The sequence below is a fragment of the Panulirus ornatus genome, chromosome 1 (assembly GCF_036320965.1).
Source record: "Panulirus ornatus isolate Po-2019 chromosome 1, ASM3632096v1, whole genome shotgun sequence".
Classification (NCBI taxonomy): Eukaryota; Metazoa; Arthropoda; class Malacostraca; order Decapoda; family Palinuridae; genus Panulirus; species Panulirus ornatus.
Window position 1 is genome coordinate 5778302 of NC_092224.1, and position 15000 is coordinate 5793301.

The 15000-nt window shown below is 41.7% G+C and overlaps 1 non-coding gene across 1 annotated transcript; it reads right to left on the reverse strand.

Annotated features, from left to right (window-relative positions):
• Window positions 1-12293: 12293 nt before the first annotated feature.
• Window positions 12294-12365, reverse strand: TRNAD-GUC (transfer RNA aspartic acid (anticodon GUC)). The gene has a single exon. It is a non-coding gene; the product is annotated as a tRNA-Asp (tRNA).
• Between the last annotated feature and the right edge of the window lie 2635 nt (window positions 12366-15000).

Genomic DNA, 15000 nt, shown 5'->3' on the forward strand with positions numbered 1-15000 from the left:
CTCCTTTCACCCTCCTGCATGTTCAGGCCCCGATCACACAAAATCTTTTTCACTCCATCTTTCCACCTCCAATTTGGTCTCCCTCTTCTCCTTGTTCCCTCCACCTCCGACACATATATCCTCTTGGTCAATCTTTCCTCACTCATCCTCTCCATGTGCCCAAACCACTTCAAAACACCCTCTTCTGCTCTCTCAACCACGCTCTTTTTATTTCCACACATCTCTCTTACCCTTACGTTACTCACTCGATCAAACCACCTCACACCACACATTGTCCTCAAACATCTCATTTCCAGCACATCCATCCTCCTGCGCACAACTCTATCCATAGCCCACGCCTCGCAACCATACAACATTGTTGGAACCACTATTCCTTCAAACATACCCATTTTTGCTTTGCGAGATAATGTTCTCGACTTCCTCACATTCTTCAAGGCCCCCAGGATTTTCGCCCCCTCCCCCACCCTATGATCCACTTCCGCTTCCATGGTTCCATCCGCTGCCAGATCCACTCCCAGATATCTAAAACACTTCACTTCCTCCAGTTTTTCTCCATTCAAACTCACCTCCCAATTGACTTGACCCTCAACCCTACTGTACCTAATAACCTTGCTCTTATTCACATTTACTCTTAACTTTCTTCCACCAACTTTTCCAAACTCAGTCACCAGCTTCTGCAGTTTCTCACATGAATCAGCCACCAGCGTTGTATCATCAGCGAACAACAACTGACTCACTTCCCAAGCTCTCTTCCCCAACAGACTTCACACTTGCCCCTCTTTCCAAAACTCTTGCATTTACCTCCCTAACAACCCCATCCATAAATAAATTAAACAACCATGGAGACATCACACACCCCTGCCGCAAACCTACATTCACTGAGAACCAATCACTTTCCTCTCTTCCTACACGTACACATGCCTTACATCCTCGATAAAAACTTTTCACTGCTTCTAACAACTTTCCTCCCACACCATATATTCTTAATACCTTCCACAGAGCATCTCTATCAACTCTATCATATGCCTTCTCCAGATCCATAAATGCTACATACAAATCCATTTGCCTTTCTAAGTATTTCTCACATACATTCTTCAAAGCAAACACCTGATCCACACTTCCTCTACCACTTCTGAAACCACACTGCTCTTCCCCAATCTGATGCTCTGTACATGCCTTCACCCTCTCAATCAATACCCTCCCATATAATTTACCAGGAATACTCAACAAACTTATACCTCTGTAATTTTAGCACTCACTCTTATCCCCTTTGCCTTTGTACAATGGCACTATGCACGCATTCCGCCAATCCTCAGGCACCTCACCATGAGTCATACATACATTAAATAAACTTACCAACCAGTCAACAATACAGTCACAACCTTTTTTAATAAATTCCACTGCAATACCATCCAAACCTGCTGCCTTGCCGGCTTTCATCTTCCGCAAAGCTTTCACTACCTCTTCTCTGTTTACCAAATCATTTTCCCTAACCCTCTCACTTTGCACACCACCTCGACCAAAACACCCTATATCTGCCACTCTATCATCAAACACATTCAACAAACCTTCAAAATACTCACTCCATCTCCTTCTCACATCACCACTACTTGTTTTCACCTCCCCACTTGCGCCCTTCACCGAAGTTCCCATTTGCTCCCTTGTCTTACGCACTTTATTTACCTCCTTCCAGAACATCTTTTTATTCTCCCTAAGATTTAATGATACTCTCTCACCCCAACTCTCATTTGCCCTTTTTTTCACCTCTTGCACCTTTCTCTTGACCTCCTGTCTCTTTCTTTTATACATCTCCCACTCAGTTGCATTTTTTCCCTGCAAAAATCGTCCAAATGCCTCTCTCTTCTCTTTCACTAATACTCTTACTTCTTCATCCCACCACTCACTACCCTTTCTAATCAACCCACCTCCCACTCTTCTCATGCCACAAGCATCTTTTGCGCAATCCATCACTGATTCCCTAAATACATCCCATTCCTCCCCCACTCCCCTTACTTCCATTGTTCTCACCTTTTTCCATTCTGTACTCAGTCTCTCCTGGTACTTCCTCACACAGGTCTCCTTCTCAAGCTCACTTACTCTCACCACCCTCTTCACCCCAACATTCACTCTTCTTTTCTGAAAACCCATACAAATCTTCACCTTAGCCTCCACAAGATAATGATCAGACATCCCTCCAGTTGCACCTCTCAGCACATTAACATCCAAAAGTCTCTCTTTCGCACGCCTGTCAATTAACACGTAATCCAATAACGCTCTCTGGCCATCTCTCCTACTTACATAAGTATACTTATGTATATCTCGCTTTTTAAACCAGGTATTCCCAATCATCAGTCCTTTTCAGCACATAAATCTACAAGCTCTTCACCATTTCCATTTACAACACTGAACACCCCATGTATACCAATTATTCCCTCAACTGCCACATTACTCACCTTTGCATTCAAATTACCCATCACTATGACCCGGTCTCGTGCATCAAAACCACTAACACACTCATTCAGCTGCTCCCAAAACACTTGCCTCTCTTGATCTTTCTTCTCATGCCCAGGTGCATATGCACCAATAATCACCCACCTCTCTCCATCAATTTTCAGTTTTACCCATATTAATCGAGAATTTACTTTCTTACACTCTATCACATACTCCCACAACTCCTGTTTCAGGAGTATTGCTACTCCTTCCCTTGCTCTTGTCCTCTCACTAACCCCTGACTTTACTCCCCAGACATTCCCAAACCACTCTTCCCCTTTACCCTTGAGCTTCGTTTCACTCAGAGCCAAAACATCCAGGTTCCTTTCCTCAAACATACTACCTATCTCTCCTTTTTTCACATCTTGGTTACATCCACACACATTTAGGCACCCCACTCTGAGCCTTCGAGGAGGATGAGCACTCCCCGCGTGACTCCTTCTTCTGTTTCCCATTTTAGAAAGTTAATACAAGGAGGGGAGGATTTCTGGCCCCCCGCTCCCGTCCCCTCTAGTCGCTTTCTACGACACTCGAGGAATACGTGGGAAGTATTCTTTCACCCCTATCCCCAGGGATAATATACATATATATATACATACACACACACACACACACACACACACACACACACACACACACACACACACACATACACACGCACATATACACACACACACACATACATATATATACATATGAGAAATGTAAGAAACAATTTAGAAAACTGAAACTTCTAGCTTGAAATGAATGAAAAAAAAGAATGTTACATAATGGTTCAACCTCTGGCTATGGAAAAAAGGCAATGTATAATTTATTTACACAAACGTCAATAGCAGTTCTCATCAATTTAACCACTGTATCAATAAGCTTCAATGTCTAAGCTACATTTTTCTCCAATTTCACTATTTTCCTTCACATTTTCAATTGTGTCTGAAGGTTCTACTTCAAGAGTGATTGTTTTTCCAGTAAGGGTCTTCACATCTTGGTTACATCCACACACATTTAGGCACCCCACTCTGAGCCTTCGAGGAGGATGCTTTACTTGTGGTGCTGACTTCCCTCTTTAAATTTGATCGCCGTTTCCCGCGTAGTTCACTTTCTGTAGATGATGTGTATGTCTTGGTAGGAATGTAGATGCAGCTGTAGAGGATGTACGCGCCACTGTAGAGGATGCACGTGTCACTGTAGAGGATACACGTGCCACTGTAGACGGTGTACGTGTCACTAAAGGGAAAACCCGTGTAAAAGCAAAGATAAACAGCAACTTCAAATCCTGACACTTTCTCAAGCAAAACATCGAGTTTGTTGACATGGTCAATATATATATATATATATATATATATATATATATATATATATATATATATATATATATATATATATATATATATATATATATGTATGTATGTATATTATACTTTGACGCTGTCTCCCATGTTAGCGAGATAGTGCAAGGAAACAGACGAAAGAATGGCCCAACCTACACACATACACATGTATATACATAAACGCCCACACACGCACATACCTATTTATTTCAACTTATACATACATAAACATACACAGAGATATACATATATACGCATGAACATATTCATACATGCTGCCTTCATCCATTTCTGCCGCCACCCAGCCACACATGAAATGACATCCCCCTTCCCACGCGTGCGCGCCAGGTAGCAACAGGAAACGACAACAAAGGCCACATTTGTTCATACTCAGTCTGTAGGTGTCATGTGTAATGCGCTGAAACCACAGCTCCCTTTACACATCCAGGCCCCACAAAACGTTCCATGTTTTACATCAAACGCTTCACATACCCTGGTTCAATCCATTGATAGCACGTTGACCCGGTATACCACATCGTTCCAATTCACTCTATAACTTGCACGCCTGTCACCCTCCTGTATGTTCAAGCCCCAATCACTCAAAATCTTTTTCACTCCATCCTTCCACCTCCAGTTTGGTCTCCCACTTCTCGTTCCCTCCAGCTCTGACACATATATCCTCTTTGTCAATCTTTCCACACTCATTTTCTCAATGTGACCAAACCATTTCAATACACCCTCTTTAGCTCTCTCAACCACACTCTTTTTATTACCACACATCTCTCTTAACCTTTCATTACTTACCTGATCAAACTCCCTCACACCGCATATTGTCCTCAAACAGCTCATTTCCATCACATTCACCCTTCTTCGCACAACCCCATCTATCGCCCATGCCTCACAACCATATAACATTGTTGTAACCACTTTTCCTTCAAACATACCCATTTTTGCTCTCCGAGATAACGTTCTCGCCTTCCACATATTCTTCAACGCTACCAGAACCTCTGCGCCCTAACCCACCCTGTGACTCACTTCCGCTTCCATGGTTCCATCAGCTGCCAAATCCACTCCCATGTATCTAAAATACTTCACTTCCTCCACTTTTTCTCCATTCAAAATTATCTCCCAATTTACTTCTCCCTCAAACCTACTGAACATAATAATAACCTTGCTCTTATCTACATTTGATCTCAGCTTTCTTCTTTCACATACTTTACCAAACTCAGTCATCAATTTCTGCAGTTTCTCACCCGAAACAGCTACCAGCGCTGTATCATCAGCGAAGAACAACTGACCTACTTCCCAAACCCTCTCATACATAACATACTGCATACTTGCCCCTTTCTACTAAACTCTTGCATTCACAACGCAAACAAACCCATTTATAAACAAATTAAACAAACATGTTGACATAACACACCACTGTCGCAAATCGTCATTCACTGGGAACCACTCACTTTCCTCTCTTCCTGCTCATACGCATGCCTTGCATCCTCGATGAAAACTTTTCACTGCTTATAGCAACTTACCTCCCATACCATATACTCATAATTCCTTCCACCGAGCATCTCTATCAACTCTTATCATATGCCTTCTCCAGATCCATGAATGCTACATACAAATCCATCTGGTTTTCAAGTATTTCTCACTTCCATTCTTTACACCTGATCCACATATCCCCTCCCACTTCTGAAACCACACTGCTCTTCCCCAGTCTGATGCTCTGTACATGCCTTGAACCTCTCGATCAATGCCCTCCCATATAATTTCCCAGGAATACTCAACAAACTTATACCTCTGTTATTTGAACACTCACCTTTATCATAGCCCCTTTACCTTTGTACAATGGCTCTATACATGCATTCCACCAATCCTCAGGCACTTCACCATGAACCATACATACATCGAATATCCTCACCAACCAGTCAACAACACAGTCATCCCCTTTTTGTAATAAATTCCACGGCAATACCTTCCAAACCCGCCGCCTTGCCGGCTTTCATCTTCCGCAAAGCTTTCACTACCTCTTCTCTGTTTACCAAATCATTCTTTCTGACCCTCTCACTTCGCATAACACCTCGGCCAAAACATCCTATATCTGATACTCTGTCATCACACACATTCAACAAACCTTGAAAATACTCACTCTATCTCCCTTTCGCTTCACCATTACTTGTTCTTACCTCCCGATTTGTCCCCTTCACCCATGTTCCCACTTGTTGTCTTGTCTTATACACTGTATTTACCTCTTTCAAAAACATTTTTTTATTTTCCCTAAAATTTAATGATACCCTCTCACCCCAATTTTCATTTGCCCTCTTTTTCACCTCTTGCACCTTTCTCTTGACCTCTTCCATCTTTCTTTTATACATCTCCCAGTCATTTGCACTATTTCCTTGCAAAAATCGTCCAAATGCCTCTCTCATCTCTTTCACTAATAATCTTACTTCTTCATCCCACCACTCACTACCCTTTGTAATCTGCCCTCCTCCCACCTTTCTCATGCAACAGGTATCTTTTCCATAAGCCATCACTTCTTGTCCATGTGTCTGTGTATTTTTGTGTATTGGGAGACCAAATTGGAGATGGATAACATGCAATGAAAAACACTGAGTGAACCGAACCTACACAAGCAGGAGGGTGAAAGACATGCATGGTACAGAGTGAATTGGAACGTTGCAATATACAAGGGGTCGACGTGCTGTCAGTGGTCTGAACCAGGGCGTGTAAACCGTTCAGGGGAAACCATGGGGAGGCCTGTTGGGCCTTGTTGGGGATAGGAAGTATTACGCATGACAGCTAGAGAAAAGATGTGAGCGGATGTGGCCTTTCTTTGTCTGTTTCCTAGCGCTACCTCGGTAACGCAAGTGGCGGAGATCAGGTATGGGGTAGAAGAAAAGAATGTATATGTTATCCATTTCTCTCTTTTTCATGCATTTATGCTGTTTCTTGTGGGGCGACGTGGCGTCGGAAATTGATGACGGCGAACAAACATAACCATGTTTATGTGTACATATGTGTATGTGCCCTGGTCCAGTCAGTTGACAGCACACACCACATCGTTCTAATTCACTCTGTCCCTGGCACGCCTTTCATCCTCTTTCATGTTCGGGCGCCGGTCGGTCAATATAATTTTCGCTCAATTCTTCCATCTCCAATTATGTCTCCATTCTTCTCGTTTCCTCCACTTCTGACACATATTCCCTTTGTCAAGGTTTCCTCACTCATTCTCTTCATATTTTTCAAACCATTTCAGCACACCCTCTTCTGCTCTCTCAACCACGCTCTTGATATTCCCACACATCATTCTTACTCTCGATCAAACCACCTGACACGACTTATTGTCCTTAAATGTTTCATTTCCAACACATCCACTCTCCTCCGCCCTGCCTTATATACCTATAGTCCATGCGTCTCATCCGTACAATATTGCTGGAAGTGCTATTTCTTCAAACATACCTAATTTTGCTCGCGCAGACAACGTTCTCTCTTTCCACACATTCTTCAGTGCTTCCAAAACCTTTGCACTCTTCATCCAATCTGTGAATCACAATTATATATATATATATATATATATATATATATATATATATATATATATATATATATATATATATATATATATATATATATATATTTATTTTTTATTATACTTTGTCGCTGTCTCCCGCGTTTGCGAGGTAGCGCAAGGAAACAGACGAAAGAAATGGCCCCCCCCCCCCCATACACATGTATATACATACATACGTCCACACACGCAAATATACATACCTACACAGCTTTCCATGGTTTACCCCAGACGCTTCACATGCCTTGATTCAATCCACTGACAGCACGTCAACCCCGGTATACCACATCGCTCCAATTCACTCTATTCCTTGCCCTCCTTTCACCCTCCTGCATGTTCAGGCCCCGATCACACAAAATCTTTTCACTCCATCTTTCCACCTCCAATTTGGTCTCCCTCTTCTCCTCGTTCCCTCCACCTCCGACACATATATCCTCTTGGTCAATCTTTCCTCACTCATTCTCTCCATGTGCCCAAACCACTTCAAAACACCCTCTTCTGCTCTCTCAACCACGCTCTTTTTATTTCCACACATCTCTCTTACCCTTACGTTACTCACTCGATCAAACCACCTCACACCACACATTGTCCTCAAACATCTCATTTCCAGCACATCCACCTCCTGCGCACAACTCTATCCATAGCCCACGCCTCGCAACCATACAACATTGTTGGAACCACTGTTCCTTCAAACATACCCATTTTTGCTTTCCGAGATAATGTTCTCGACTTCCACACATTCTTCAAGGCCCCCAGAATTTTCGCCCCCTCCCCCACCCTATGATCCACTTCCGCTTCCATGGTTCCATCCGCTGCCAGATCCACTCCCAGATATCTAAAACACTTCTCTTCCTCCAGTTTTTCTCCATTCAAACTCACCTCCCAATTGAATTGACCCTCACCCCTACTGTACCTAATAACCTTGCTCTTATTCACATTTACTCTTAACTTTCTTCTTCCACACACTTTACCAAACTCAGTCACCAGCTTCTGCAGTTTCTCACATGAATCAGCCACCAGCGCTGTATCATCAGCGAACAACAACTGACTCACTTCCCAAGCTCTCTCATCCCCAACAGACTTCATACTTGCCCCTCTTTCCAAAACTCTTGCATTTACCTCCCTAACAACCCCATCTATAAACAAATTAAACAACCATGGAGACATCACACACCCCTGCCGCAAACCTACATTCACTGAGAACCAATCACTTTCCTCTCTTCCTACACGTACACATGCCTTACATTCTCGATAAAAACTTTTCACTGCTTCTAACAACTTTCCTCCCACACCATATATTCTTAATACCTTCCACAGAGCATCTCTATCAACTTTATCATATGCCTTCTCCAGATCCATAAATGCTACATACAAATCCATTTGCTTTTCTAAGTATTTCTCACATACATTCTTCAAAGCAAACACCTGATCCACACATCCCCCACCACTTCTGAAACCACACCGCTTCTCCCCAATCTGATGCTCTGTACATGCCTTCACCCTCTCAATCAATACCTTCCCATATAATTTACCAGGAATACTTAACAAACTTATACCTCTGTAATTTGAGCACTCACTCTTATCCCCTTTGCCTTTGTACAGTGGCACTATGCACGCATTCCGCCAATCCTCAGGCACCTCACCATGAGTCATACATACATTAAATAACCTTACCAACCAGTCAACAATACAGTCACCCCCTTTTTTAATAAATTCCACTGCAATACCATCCAAACCTGCTGCCTTGCCGGCTTTCATCTTCCGCAAAGCTTTCACTACCTCTTCTCTGTTTACCAAATCATTTTCCCTAACCCTCTCACTTTGCACACCACCTCGACCAAAACACCCTATATCTGCCACTCTATCATCAAACACATTCAACAAACCTTCAAAATACTCACTCCATCTCCTTCTCACATCACCACTACTTGTTATCACCTCCCCATTTGCGCCCTTCACTGAAGTTCCCATTTGCTCCCTTGTCTTACGCACTTTATTTACTTCCTTCCAGAACATCTTTTTATTCTCCCTAAAATTTAATGATACTCTCTCACCCCAACTCTCATTTGCCCTTTTTTTCACCTCTTGCACCTTTCTCTTGACCTCCTGTCTCTTTCTTTTATACATCTCCCACTCAATTGCATTTTTCCCTGCAAAAATCGTCCAAATGCCTCTCTCTTCTCTTTCACTAATACTCTTACTTCTTCATCCCACCACTCACTACCCTTTCTAATCAACCCACCTCCCACTCTTCTCATGCCACAAGCATCTTTTGCGCAATCCATCACTGATTCCCTAAATACATCCCATTCCTCCCCCACTCCCCTTACTTCCATTGTTCTCACCTTTTTCCATTCTGTACTCAGTCTCTCCTGGTACTTCCTCACACAGGTCTCCTTCCCAAGCTCACTTACTCTCACCACCCTCTTCACCCCAACATTCACTCTTCTTTTCTGAAAACCCATACAAATCTTCACCTTAGCCTCCACAAGATAATGATCAGACATCCCTCCAGTTGCACCTCTCAGCACATTAACATATATATATATATATATATATATATATATATATATATATATATATATATATATATATATATATATATATATATATATATAATATATCAACTGACTTGTGTTTCTCTCATGTGTCTCCCCTGATGATGTGATTGTTGCGCGAGGGTGCACTTGGGAACTTGTCGTGTTTCATTTTCCCTTGTACTCATAGGAATATACTTGATCACGCGCTCAATTGCGATTCTTTCCAATATATATATATATATATATATATATATATATATATATATATATATATATATATATATTTATGGATCTGGAGAAGGCATATGATAGAGCTGATAGAGATGCTCTGTGGAAGGTATTAAGAATATATGGTGTGGGAGGCAAGTTGTTAGAAGCAGTGAAAAGTTTTTATCGAGGATGTAAGGCATGTGTACATGTAGGAAGAGAGGAAAGTGATTGGTTCTCAGTGAATGTAGGTTTGCGGCAGGGGTGTGTGATGTCTCCATGATTGTTTAATTTGTTTATGGATGGGGTTGTTAGGGAGGTGAATGCAAGAGTTTTGGAAAGAGGGGCAAGTATGAAGTCTGTTGGGGATGAGAGAGCTTGGGAAGTGAGTCAGTTGCTGTTCGCTGATGATACAGCGCTGGTGGCTGATTCATGTGAGAAACTGCAGAAGCTGGTGACTGAGTTTGGTAAAGTGTGTGGAAGAAGAAAGTTAAGAGTAAATGTGAATAAGAGCAAGGTTATTAGGTACAGTAGGGTTGAGGGTCAAGTCAATTGGGAGGTGAGTTTGAATGGAGAAAAACTGGAGGAAGTGAAGTGTTTTAGATATCTGGGAGTGGATCTGGCAGCGGATGGAACCATGGAAGCTTCGGAAATGGATCATAGGGTGGGGGAGGGGGCGAAAATTCTGGGAGCCTTGAAGAATGTGTGGAAGTCGAGAACAGTATCTCGGAAAGCAAAAATGGGTATATTTGAAGGAATAGTGGTTCCAACAATGTTGTATGGTTGCGAGGCGTGGGCTATGGATAGAGTTGTGCGCAGGAGGATGGATGTGCTGGAAATGAGATGTTTGATCGAGTAAGTAACGTAAGGGTAAGAGAGATGTGTGGAAATAAAAAGAGCGTGGTTGAGAGAGCAGAAGAGGGTGTTTTGAAATGGTTTGGGCACATGGAGAGAATGAGTGAGGAAAGATTGACCAAGAGGATATATGTGTCGGAGGTGGAGGGAACGAGGAGAAGAGGGAGACCAAATTGGAGGTGGAAAGATGGAGTGAAAAAGATTTTGTGTGATCGGGGCCTGAACATGCAGGAGGGTGAAAGGAGGGCAAGGAATAGAGTGAATTGGAGCGATGTGGTATACCGGGGTTGACGTGCTGTCAGTGGATTGAATCAAGGCATGTGAAGCGTCTGGGGTAAACCATGGAAAGCTGTGTAGGTATGTATATTTGCGTGTGTGGACGTATGTATATACATGTGTATGGGGGTGGGTTGGGCCATTTCTTTCGTCTGTTTCCTTGCGCTACCTCGCAAACGCGGGAGACAGCGACAAAGAAAAAAAAAAATTTATATATATATATATATATATATATATATATATATATATATATATATATATATATATATATATTATATATATATATATATATATATATATATATATATATATATATGTATATATGTATATATATGTATATATATGTATATATATGTATATTCAGATGCAGTACCATCCACTCTGGGGGCTTTGTCACAATTCAATATATATATATATATATATATATATATATATATATATATATATATATATATATATATATATATATATATATATATATATATATATATATATATTATCCCTGGGGATAGGGGATTAAGAATACTTCCCACGTATTCCCTGCGTGTCGTAGAAGGCGACTAAAAGGGGAGGGAGCGGGGGGCTGGAAATCCTCCCCTCTCGTTTTTTTTTTTTATTTTCCAAAAGAAGGAACAGAGGGGGCCAGGTGAGGATATTCCAAATAAGGCCCAGTCCTCTGTTCCTAACGCTACCTCGCTAACGCGGAAAATGGCGAATAGTTTAAAAGAAAGAAAGAAAATATATATATATATATATATATATATATATATATATATATATATATATATATATATATATATATTATTATTATTATTATTACTATTATTATTATACTTAACCACTGTTTCCCGCGTCAGCGAAGAAGCACAAGGAGAAAGACGAAGAATGGCCCACACACACACACACACACACATACATCCTTAAACACGATTGGGGAGATTTTCTTTTTTTGCTTTTTTCAAGATCGTAGCAACTGTGCTTGGTCCGACACATTTCTTTCCCTGGTGACGGCATGTAAAATATTGCCTCCCCGGCGGGGAATCGAACCCCGGTCTCCCGCGTGACAGGCGGGGATACTCACCACTATACTACCGAGGACTGGGAGATACAAGTGTTGAGGTCCTGAAAAGCACAGAGGTAGCAGTGAGGCGGGTCTTCATTAATCCCTGTGGAGTGCAGGTGGCCACTAATTATGTGACCTGACATCTGACCTTCCTCTCCTTACATGGTGTGTGGACAGGGTTATTCTAGTGGATATGTATTAAACGAAAGTTCACACTGTTTATATTATGTATTTCCAGTGGTGGTTGTGCATATATCTCTTCACAGTTAAGTGAAGGTTCTGCATATATATATATATTTATATATATATATATATATATATATATATATATATATATATATATATATATATATATATATATATATTTATTTATTTATTATACTTTGTCGCTGTCTCCCGCGTTTGCGAGGTAGCGCAAGGAAACAGACGAAAGAAATGGCCCAAACCCCCCCCCCCCCCCCATACACATGTATATACATACGTCCACACACGCAAATATACATACCTACACAGCTTTCCATGGTTTACCCCAGACGCTTCACATGCCTTGATTCAATCCACTGACAGCACGTCAACCCCGGTATACCACATCGCTCCAATTCACTCTATTGCTTGCCCTCCTTTCACCCTCCTGCATGTTCAGGCCCCGATCACACAAAATCTTTTTCACTCCATCTTTCCACCTCCAGTTTGGTCTCCCTCTTCTCCTTGTTCCCTCCACCTCCGACACATATATCCTCTTGGTCAATCTTTCCTCACTCATCCTCTCCATGTGCCCAAACCACTTCAAAACACCCTCTTCTGCTCTCTCAACCACGCTCTTTTTATTTCCACACATCTCTCTTACCCTTACGTTACTCACTCGATCAAACCACCTCACACCACACATTGTCCTCAAACATCTCATTTCCAGCACATCCATCCTCCTGCGCACAACTCTATCCATAGCCCACGCCTCGCAACCATACAACATTGTTGGAACCACTATTCCTTCAAACATACCCATTTTTGCTTTCCGAGATAATGTTCTCGACTTCCACACATTCTTCAAGGCCCCCAGGATTTTCGCCCCCTCCCCCACCCTATGATCCACTTCCGCTTCCATGGTTCCATCCGCTGCCAGATCCACTCCCAGATATCTAAAACACTTCACTTCCTCCAGTTTTTCTCCATTCAATCTCACCTCCCAATTGACTTGACCCTCAACCCTACTGTACCTAATAACCTTGCTCTTATTCACATTTACTCTTAACTTTCTTTTTCCACATATATATATATATATATATATATATATATATATATATATATATATATATATATATATATATATATATATATATATATATATAAATATATATATATATATATATATATATATATATATATATATATATATATATATATATATATATATATATATATCTTATTTATTATACTTTGCCGCTGTCTCTCGCGTTAGCGAGGTAGCGCAAGGAAACAGACGAAAAAATGGCCCAACCCACCCACATGCACATGTATATTACATACGTGTCCACACACAGCACATTACATATCTATACATCTCATCGTGTACATATACACACACAAACATATACCTATATGCACATGTACATGATTCATACTGTCTGCCCTTATTCATTTCCGTCGCCTACCCGCCACACATGAAATGAAAACCCCCTCCCCCCGCATGTGCGAGAGGTAGCACTAGGAAAAGACAACAAAGGCCACATTCGTTCACACTCAGTCTCTAGCTGTCATGTATGATGCACCGATTCACAGCTCCCTTTCCACATCCAGGCCCCACAAAACTTTGCATGGTTTACCCCAAATGCTTCACATGCCCTGGTTCAATCCATTGACAGCATGTTGACCCCAGTATACCACATCGTTCCAATTCACTCTATTCCATGCACGCCTTTCATCCTACTGCATGTTCAGGCCCCGATCACTCAGAATCTTTTTCACTCCATCTTTCCCCCTCCAGTTTAGTCTCCCACTTCTCGTTCCCTCCACCTCTGACACATATATCCTCTTGGTCAGTCTTACCTCTCTCATTCTCTCCATGTGACCAAAGGATTTCAAAACACACTCTTCTGTTCTGCCAACCACATTCTTTTTATTACCACACATCTCTCTTACCCTTTCATTACTTACTCGATCAAACCACCTCACACCACATATTGTCCCCAAACATCTCATTTCCAGCACATCCACCCTTTTCCGCACAACTCTCTCTATAGCCCGCGCCTCACAACCATATAATATTGTTGGAACCACTATTCTTTCAAACATGCCCATTGCTTTCCAAGATAACATTCTCGACTTCCACACATTTTTCAACACTCCCAGAACTTTCGCCCCCTCCCCCACCCTATGACTCACTTCCACTTCCATGGTTCCATCCGCTGCCAAATCCACTCCCAGATATCTAGAACACTTCACTTCCTCCAGTTTTTTCCATTCAAACTTACCTCCCAATTGACTTGTCCCTCAACCCTACTGTACCTAATAACCTTGCTCTTATTCACATTTACTCTCAGCTTTCTTCTTTCACACACTTTCCCAAACTCAATCACTAGCTTCTGCAGTTTCTCACTTGAATCAGCCACCAGCGCTGTATCATCAGTGAACAATAACTGACTCACTTCCCAAGCTCTCTCGTCCACAACA